The sequence below is a fragment of the Sorghum bicolor genome, chromosome 5, assembly GCF_000003195.3.
Source record: "Sorghum bicolor cultivar BTx623 chromosome 5, Sorghum_bicolor_NCBIv3, whole genome shotgun sequence".
Taxonomy (NCBI): domain Eukaryota; kingdom Viridiplantae; phylum Streptophyta; class Magnoliopsida; order Poales; family Poaceae; genus Sorghum; species Sorghum bicolor.
This window is the reverse complement of record NC_012874.2, coordinates 68,804,168-68,814,175: the sequence shown is the minus strand read 5'-3', so window position 1 is coordinate 68,814,175 and position 10,008 is coordinate 68,804,168. Positions and strand designations below refer to the sequence as shown.

Below are 10,008 nucleotides of genomic sequence, written 5' to 3'. Positions count from 1 at the left end.
TATTATTTAATCACAAAGGCAGCTATGACTAGCACAAATTTATTAAGGAAGTAGTATCTTTAAACAGAGAGAGAGTGTGTGGGCGAGGTGTTTAATCTATATCTATATACCAAATATTAAAGACCTAAAGTTTTATTCTTTTATATATTTTCATCGTGAGCTGATCACATATTAGTTGATTTGGCTCATTATGGTATTTTGACATCTACCAGCTCAGTCATTTGGATGTGCTTATAAGGATAGTGTTTGTATACGTGTAAGTGAGTGTACGTGCATGTTGTAGGCTATGTTCTTCTGTGTAATTCTAGAAAAAGTATTTTTTTTATTGTGTGGTTGCTAGACAGCTGTGGAGTGATATGTATGTGGTGGTAGACAGAGATGCAAGCTCAGATTTTGTTTCTATATAGGAACCTTGTGGCTTAGAAACAAGAAATTTCTTGTAGCTAATATTTCTTGTTCTGCTGCCCTGTGGGGGCTTTGGAAGCTGAGAAACTGTCTATGCTTTCAGGATATAAGGTGGAAAAATGGTCATTGTCTGTTACAGAAGGTAACAGCTATGATTTAGAGCAGGTCTCTTCTTTGCCCAAATGAGATGCAAGAGGGAGTTTATGGCTCGATCGGTTGGACAGGATGAAACCTATCTCATCAAGACCTCTCAGGATTACTTTTTTCTTCGAAAGGCGGCAAACACCTTTTGCCGTATTTTTATTAGACGAGGAAAAAAGAAAAAAATGCAGACAATTACAACTCCCACTTGAAACTCTCAACCACTAGAGCCAGCCACTCAAACAGACAAAGACAAAATAAAGATAAAGAAAACAAGAGAAAAACTCGCAGGGGCTAATGCTGAGCTTCCACGTTTGGACTAAAGGCCAACTGAAATTGATCTATGTCTTCCTTGCATAATCGTGCCACTTCCCTTGGTCGCAGACTTTTGTTCTAGAAGGTTCTTCTGTTTCTCTTTTTCCAAATATTCCACCAAAAATAGATCATGAGGCCATCAAAATTTCTCCTGTGGGGTTTGTCTATCTGTAGCCTGCATCTGCGCCAGTACTCATGGAGTGATCCATTTTCTCCCACCGTGTCAATAGTTGATAATCCAAACCAATTTTTCACCACGGCCCATACTTGTTTTGTGAAAGGGCAATCCTTGCACAAGTGCGTTGGGTTTTCCGGATCGACTCCACATAGTTTGCACACGGGTCATTTGGCCAATTTCTTTTTATCAAGTTATTTGATGTTAGAATCTTCTTGTTAGCAGTGTCCATGCGGAAATACAACATTTTGGCTCGGCCTTGGCCTTCCATATCAGCATAATCCGTAGCTTAGTGTAAGACTCTTCGAATTGGATGCGATATGCGCTCTTGGACGTATATTCCCCATTTGCTGTCCATCTCCAAATTATGTCACCCTTCCTATTAGTGTCTAGCTGAATTTGTTGCACAACTTCCCATAGTTGAACATATTTCTGAAGCTTGTCGAGTGAAAAATTGGTGTAATATGAGAGATCCACTTGCTGTCCTGTAAAGCTTTTTGCACTATGATATGCTTCCTCTTGGCTTTCTTAAATAAATTTGGCGCGAAGCTTTTAGGCCCTATTCCTTGTACTGTCTGAACCAAGTAAACTACAATACCTCTTTCAATATGGGAACGACTGGAGGAACTTGTACATCCTTGAAGAAACTAAGTCTCTCTGCTGGTCGATGGCACAAAGCTGGAACAAGCTATGGAGGAGAAGTGGTTGAATCTATCTATGTTTGGTGAGGAGTAGTGTATGTTATTCTAGTTGTCTTAGGAAGGGTTGGAGGTGCTGGCATCTGGTGGTTTAGCCTTGGAGGTTTTTTTTACTGTTTTGGTGTTGATCACAATGTATGGAATGCTTAAACTGTTGTGGTCTTTGGTAATATAAACGCCGGCACTTCGCCAGTGAATTCAAAAAAGGAAAAGAGAAAGTAGAAAGATTTGTGACATTATATATGACCTGAACTCGTTACCATGACCATAGAAGTTAGAACAACTTGGGTTAGCAATAGTCGATGCAGAGTCTGATTCCAGGATGTGTTGGGCCATGCCGTGTCCATATCTCGTGTCTCACCTGGACTCACCATATACTCATATAGAGTTAAAACGACTTGTGTGTATCGATGGTACAGAGTGTATCGACTCATATATAAGTACGTGCTCCACCGTTGAGGACTAAGCATCTCATCTGTTTCAAGAATCTCTTTAGCTCCACGATGTGGAAGGTCTAACTAGTTAGGGCCTGCTTATTTTCCTGCATGCAGGGCCTGGCCCGTGGGCTGCAGCTATATATATATATATATATATGTTTGGTAGCCAAGATGGCCTCATGGGACCAGGCTCGCACAAGTACTCGAAAGCTTGCACCTTAATTAGGAAACAAAATTAGAGTTCATTTCTTTTGGGCCTGCACAGCCTCGACGCCCAAGCGATTGGTGCGGTCACCTCCCTTACTCTCACCCCACACGACCTTTCCTTCTTCCCGAGTCCTGACCATCGCCTCCGCCACCCGGGCTCAGCTGCGCTGGAGGAGAATGTCGTGGAAGCTGTGGCAGGGAGCGCTTACAAGCAGCCCATGCTCTTCCTCCTACGGTGGTGTGATCACAAGGGGCACCACATCGTACGCTTTCGCCACCCGAGCTTAGCAGTAGCTTCTCGTGTTTGCTCATGTTCTTCATGTGCTTCTGATTGATGAGGCCTTGGTCGAAGCCCTCACCGCTTTGGTCAAACACCGGCACATTCTTTTTTATGGTTTCTTGTCTAGCCTGTATGCATGGTGTTTGTGAAAATGTCTAAGATGAAAGGTGATGTGAGGTGAAGGGAAGAAGAGAGATGTGGTTTGGTGGTAACTCCACCATGAGCTATTTGGAGTTGCTATGTTGATGGAGCTCCTGGGCCTGATGGCCTCTCTTTTATGTTCTACCATAAATTTTGGGATTTAATTAAGGCTGATCTAGTTGATATGTTTAATGATTTTCATAAAGGGAATCTTGATTTGAAAATGATTAATTTTGCTATAACCTCCCTCATTCCTAAAGTAGAGGAAGCTAGGTCTATGAAAAACTTTAGACCGATCTGTCTCACTAACTGTAGTTTTAAGATGTTCTCAAAAGTTTTAACTTTGGGATTAGGGAAGATCATGGATAGAATTATTTTTCCTCAACAGAGTGTTCTCAAAAGTTTTAACTTTGAGATTAGGGACTCGCTGTGTAGAAAACATTTTTGAATGAAGATAGCACTAGCACAAGTAGTTGCATCGCCCCAATTTTTTTATCCCTGGCATTAGTGGTTGTAGTGATTCGAGGGATGCCCTATCCCCCTCATGCCAGTGCCTCCACCACATGGGCTCCGCTATGCTGGAGGAGAACGTTGCGAAAACCGTGGCATATGGAGCGCTTACAAGCAGCCCATGCTCTTCCTCCTACAATGGTGTGATCACAAGGGGCCCCACATCGTACGTTTTTGCCACCCGAGCTTAGCAGTAGCTACTCGTGTTTGCTCATGTCTTGTGTGCTTCCGATTGATGAGGCCTTGGTTGAAGCCCTCATCGCTATGGTCAAAACACCGGCACATTCACTTTTGTGGCTTCTTGTCTAGCCTGTATGCAAGGTGTTTGTGAAAATGTCTAAGAAGAATGGTGATGTGAGGTGAAGGGAAGAAGAGAGATGTGGTATGGTGACACCACATGACTAGTCGCACCCGGTTAGCACATGCACATCCCAATCCAACCTGTCTCTGGCCATCCATACAAGCCAGCCTTATGCAGGGAAACAAAATAGGCCCATCGTGTTTTGGACAGCAAAAAGGTTGTACAAGTCATATTTTCAGTGAGAAAATACTAATACATTGGATTATTTTGCACGAAACCAGAACTACCTCAACTTGTGCTCCACGCTACTGCAACTGCAAAAACATGTGTCGTGGTTGAGCACTTTTGCCACATCATATGGTTTGGCGCGGCCAAAAAGATTGAAATATAAACAAAAACATTTTGGACTTTTTTTAAAAAAATGATTTGAAAAAAATTAAGAAAACCAAAGCTTCCACGTACATATACGCAGAGAGAATTGGTACACTGGAGAAGTATTTGGAAAAGCAGGTATGTAAACAATTATAGCATATTCATATTATTCTTGGCGTACGTTTACGCTTCAGAGTCATCGTCGCTAGTTCTTGGCATTTAGCATGCCTCTAATTGCTAGTGCTATCATACTGCCTCTGAGCATCCGCCTACTGATAACAGATCTGTCTAGAGGAATCAGTCACCCATGCTCCCCTCTAATAAAGCATACATACTTAGCGCATGAACCTTAAGAATATCAGATACATGGCGGCCGCTAGCGGGAGCAGGCAACAGAGGTGGAGCCTCGCCGGCGCGACGGCGCTGGTCACCGGCGGCAGCAAGGGGATCGGGCACGCAGTCGTCGAAGAGCTGGCCGGGTTCGGCGCGAGGGTGCACACGTGCGCCCGGAACGCGGCAGACCTCGAGGAGTCCCGGCGCCGGTGGGCTGAGAAGGGGCTCGTCGTCACCGTCTCCGTCTGCGACGTCTCCGTGCCGGCTGACAGGGAGAAGCTCATGGACACGGTCAAGTCGACCTTCGACGGCAAGCTCGACATCCTGGTAAGGTCGACGGCAAGCTTGTCCGTCTGGCCAAGTGGCACATATATATGACCATAACTAAACTAAACAAACCACACACACATAGGTGAATAACGCCGGGCAGGCGTTCTTCAAGGCGGCGGCGGAGTGCACGGCGGAGGACTACTCACATGTGATGGCGACCAACTTGGAGTCAAGCTTCCATCTGTGCCAGCTCGCGCACCCTCTCCTCGTCGGATCATCCATCGCCGGAGGAGGAAGCGTCGTCCATATCTCCTCCATCGCGCAAGCTACCTGGGTGTCCCAGGGCTCGCGCTCTACTGCATCTCCAAAGGTACCAATACGTGTGCATGCTATGCTTTTTTTAGATAAAGGAAGTTTATCCTCCGTAGTACAACATATGTATTTTTAAAATAGACAAATATTGGTCCTGTTATGATTGAATTTAGATATTGTGTTGTGTATGGTTTTCACCCTGTGGGGATGGGTGTTGTTTCGTTTGAGAAATAAAACGGTATCATCGTATCACTCCTCGTCAGAGTGTTATTATTATTTATAGGAATGATTGAACAACGAACTCGCAAATGAAAATGAATTAGCTAGTTCAAATGGTATGTCGACAACTTATTCCATTCTATTTGCGTTACCAATGCTATACAACCAATCAACACCTACGACCTCAGGATAGACTACTTTAACTAGGATTTAAAATGATTTCTCAAACATAACCCCTCACTACTGCATACAGGGGATTTGCCGAGAGCATCAGACGCTCGGCAAAGGCAGTCTTGCTCTCGGCAAAGCTTTTGCCGAGAGTAGCTCTCGGCAAAGGCCTATCGGCAAATCTTTTATCGGCAAAGAGGTCTTTGCCGAGAGTCATTCATCGGGCTCTCGGCAAAGGCTTTGCCGAGAGCCAAACCTAGCTCTCGGCAAAGAAAAGTAGCCGTTATGGCTGTTGGTGTCTGACGGCGATTTTGCCGAGAGCTACCTGACCACGCTCTCGGCAAAGAATTTTAATTTTTTTTCTAGAAAAAGGTCTTGCCGAGAGCTGGCAGGAGGGCTCTCGGCAAAGTAATAATTTTTTTTTTTGGAAAACCTCTTTGCCGAGAGCCTCCAGGAGTTCACATGTTTAAACAAAATAAGTGCATCACTGTGAAGGCCCCCAATTGATATGAGGGACACCTAGGCCGCGTACCGCAGAAGAGCCACATCTGGAGGTGTCGGCGAGATCCCAGGTGTTGGAGAAATGACAGGTGCCACGTTTGAACCCGCCGACGGAGGCTGCACAAAGGAGAACATAGTTTATTAGACAAGATGATGGCAATAACTAGTTTAGGGCTTACTTGTGTCTTTGAGTTTCCTCACAGGAGTATTAATAGGAGTAGTAAATACATGCGGGGGTTGACGTGGAGCCAGTAGCGTAGCTGGCAGGGCTACACCTGTCTGGGCCCCAACCGACTGCAGGAACGCTATCATTTCTGCCATCTGCTGCTGATGGGCAAGCTGGTCGGCCTCTCGCTGGCGCTCTTGAGCCTCCAACCGCTCGGCCATCCTCTGCTGCTCGGCCCTTGATGCTTCGAGCTCAGCCTACAACATTTTAAATCAAATGTCAGTAATGCAAAGGTAACAAAAGCAATGCGAAGTAGAACTATTGAAAAATGATGAACAACCTGGAGTGCGTCGATCCGGTGCTGTGCCGGCTCCGGCCGTGGGCGTTTGGGTGGGCGGTTGCTCATGCTTGTGGTCGATGCTCGGATCTGGGAGAGGGTGGGAGTAGTCGACCTGTCGATGACGCTCTTGCCAATCTAGTAGGAGGCCTCCTTGTTGGCTACTCGTAAATTTTTATCCTCCAATCATTCAGATAGACAACCTAATGACCTAAATAACTTTTGTTTTGTTTAGGCTGAAGCATGAGATTCCGCAAAAAGACCAATATACCTCACTCTCCGAACATATGTAAATTAAATTGTTTGGACAAAACTTTGTATTTTTCATGCAAAAAGTATTATCTTTGTTTCAGACAGAATTCTACTATGATGCAGGAGCAATGAACCAGCTTACAAGGAGCCTGGCTGCCGAGTGGTCCCCGGACAAGATTCGTGTGAACTGTGTTGCCCCAGGCGCTATCATGACTGATATGGTCAAACAGGTCGGTAGCTACTAGACCTGCTCGTTGTCAACTTTTCTGGTACCTGGCCCTAAATTATATTTAGGTCTTTTTAGTTTCTCCCAGAAGCGAAAAACTTTTTATGATTCTCCGTCACATCAAATCTTGCTGCACATGCATAGAGTATTAAATATAGATAAATAAATAACTAATTGCACAGTTTGCTTGTAATTTCCAAGACAAATCTTTGAGCCTAGATAGTCCATGATTGGACAATAATTACCAAATCCAAACTAAAGTGTTATAGTGTTCCAAAAAAATTTTTGTGAGACAACTAAACAAGGCCTTAGAGTAGAGTACATGACTACTCCTAGAATATAACTAGGTATGCCAAGCTGGTTCTCTCGTACGTACTCACAAATTGCATCGTTCCGGTTCTTAAACTTGTCGATGTGTGTTACACAGGTCCACTCTCAAATTATATCATTTCAGCCCTTAATCTATGTTTGGGTCTCAGTTAACATCCAAATGGGTCTAGGCACATGGCCACCATGGTGCATGCTGAGAGAGATCAATGTGCGGGCCATTTGCATGACCACTAAGACCCAAACGTAGATAGAGGGACTTAAAAGATGCAATTTGAGATCGTGTGAGGGTCAGTGTAACACACCTTGACAATGCAAGTTCAAGGACAGCAACGATGCAATTGTAAGTATGATGACTGGCATGACATATCCAGACAAGTTTGAGGACCGAAACAAGAGTACGAGCATTGACATGATACACACAGACAAGTTTTAGGACCATCCCCAAATCTATCACTTTTTAACACGAGTTGTAAAGGAACTATCCGGATCCGTCTATCGACTTGTTCCTCCAATCCTATGACAAAAAAAGTAAGGCAAACGAATAATAAAAATTTGATTATACATATTAAAAAAATAAAATTCCTATTACTTACACTTTTCTATGAGGTTATTCTACACTAATTTAATTTCTCTACCAGGATGATTAATTAGATAGTCGTAAATAGAAGAAAAATTGCCCGTACCAAATTGTGTAGCAAAGACATCGGCTGCAATGATTTTCTTTTGACTAACATTGCAAATAAGACATTTTTTCTCACCAAAAATATATGCTATCAGAAAAATTGGATTTCCCTTGCATATCATAATGCATTAGATAACTAAGGCTGTATATATAATGAGAGTACGTACATTATCTAGTGCATAGACAAAAAAAAAGGCAATGAATTTTATCTACTTTTTTTTAATTGACAGGTAGAACCAGAACTTCTGGCACAAAAGATGTCGCATGTTCCGATGCAGAGGGCTGGCGAGGTAGAGGAGGTGGCGTCCGTTGTGTCGTTTCTGTGTATGCCGGCGTCTTCCTATATCACTGGCCAGGTCATTTGCATCGACGGTGGCCGGACCATAAGTGGCTAGCTTCTAATAATCTATGTAATATATATACTACTAAGTATATAGATGTGGGTTATATAATGAGATATTCAGCTTGTATACATTTCTTGGATGACTTGCGATTTGGAGATTTCATTTAGCAATCATGTTATGCATTTCAAATTATCTGAGAATTGAACTGTTTCTAAATGTGTAATACTCTAACCCGTACATTATGAGATGTTTAGAGCTTTACCAATGATTGTATCATGTTGTTCCATTGACTCCAGTGGTAATAAAACATATACCTCCTCTGTCCAAAAAGGATAAATCATTTTTGACAAGCATGCCTTATACAGATTTAAATAACAATTAGGCAATTGTGTCCAATGCAACAGTAACTGTGATGAGACAAGCATGCATCTCTTTTTAGAGTGTCCGTTAAGATGTACTAAGTACGTATACCTTATTTGTTTAATTGTTTCTCTTGTATTATTGTTTATTTGTTTATTTTTAGTTCATTGTGGTGATGAACTATTCTAAATTTTAAACTTATTTTTTTTGCATGTTAAATGCTTCCTAAAAGCATTTATCGGGTGCTCAAAAGAATTAATTTAATAAGCTCTTACCATCTAGGAGTACTAGATGATACCCCGCGCGTTGCTGCGGAAACATATATTTGGAAAATAGGAAAAATAGGTGAGAACACACGATACTTACTAATCAAACATACGGCATGGATACTTCATATGGGCCAACAAAGACTCGATGTGGAATGAGCATTCATAAGTGTCCGGCTTTTGGCCAAGGAGATGGCACCTCTCAGTGCTTACCAGGGGCCATGCAGCAGCGCAGGGAGGAGCTCAATGGTGGCAATCTTCCTGGCAGTAGCAGCTACACCGTGCGCGTCACCACCGGTGAACATGCAGCGATCATCACTGACCAATGACAGCACCTTCTACTTCCTATGGAGGAGCAGGAGAGATTCATTTTATAAGAAAGATTGGAGGTATCGTTGTAGGCAATTGATGCATGTGTAATGGTGTTGGCGTTTCAAATGAGGATGCATGCGTAATGGTTAGTGGGGGAGGTGTACGTGAACCCTTGCAATTCTGCATGCACATGCACATGCATATGCGTTATGCTTTAATTTGGAGGCGTACTTAGTGATCTGTAGATGTGGAACCTTCGGATGACGTGGCTGCATGAGAATGCAGGAAAAATATGGTAGTGGGGAGGGATCTCCTATTTAGGTATAGAGGATTTGCCTAAGGACTGTGTCCCCAAGCAGAGCTAGTGGTTGCACCACCACCACCTCTCGAATTGGGCCACACCGGCGCTGCTGGTCGAGGCCATTGATTGCGTGTCTACAGATGCAGCTAGCGCAGGACCAATGACTTAGGGTGGGCCTCCTCTACGGCTAGGAGCCTAGGGCTCGAGGGTACAGTTGGTTAAGAGCCCACAAGTAGTGTGAGTGCGACCCAAGTCCACCAACAGGAATGGGTGTGCTGAGTGCGGATTCTAGAGCATCTCCAACACAACCCATTCTAACTAGGTAGTCTCTCGGTGATTACTAATATAACTTTTTTGGCTTATTGAGGGAGTAGATCACCCATAACCTCTTCATATATGTGGGATTCATATGTCAGATTATAAATTCTTTATTTCCTTTGCTCTCTGGCTCTCGCTCTCGCTCTCGCTACCACATGCACACGGTCGCCGCACTGCACTTTGCCGGATCGTCCTCACCCCCGACCACAATCCCACCGTGTCGGCCTCTTCCCAAGCCCTGAGATCTACCGGCGTTGTAGAGGACAATGGTGGCTCGCCGGTCCACGTCGTGGAGGCCTATAGTGCGTCGCGGAGGAGCAACTCCACCA

The 10,008-nt window shown here is 43.9% G+C and overlaps 1 pseudogene; it reads left to right on the top strand.

Moving 5' to 3' along the window:
• Positions 4,198–8,216, top strand: LOC8082054 (annotated as a pseudogene).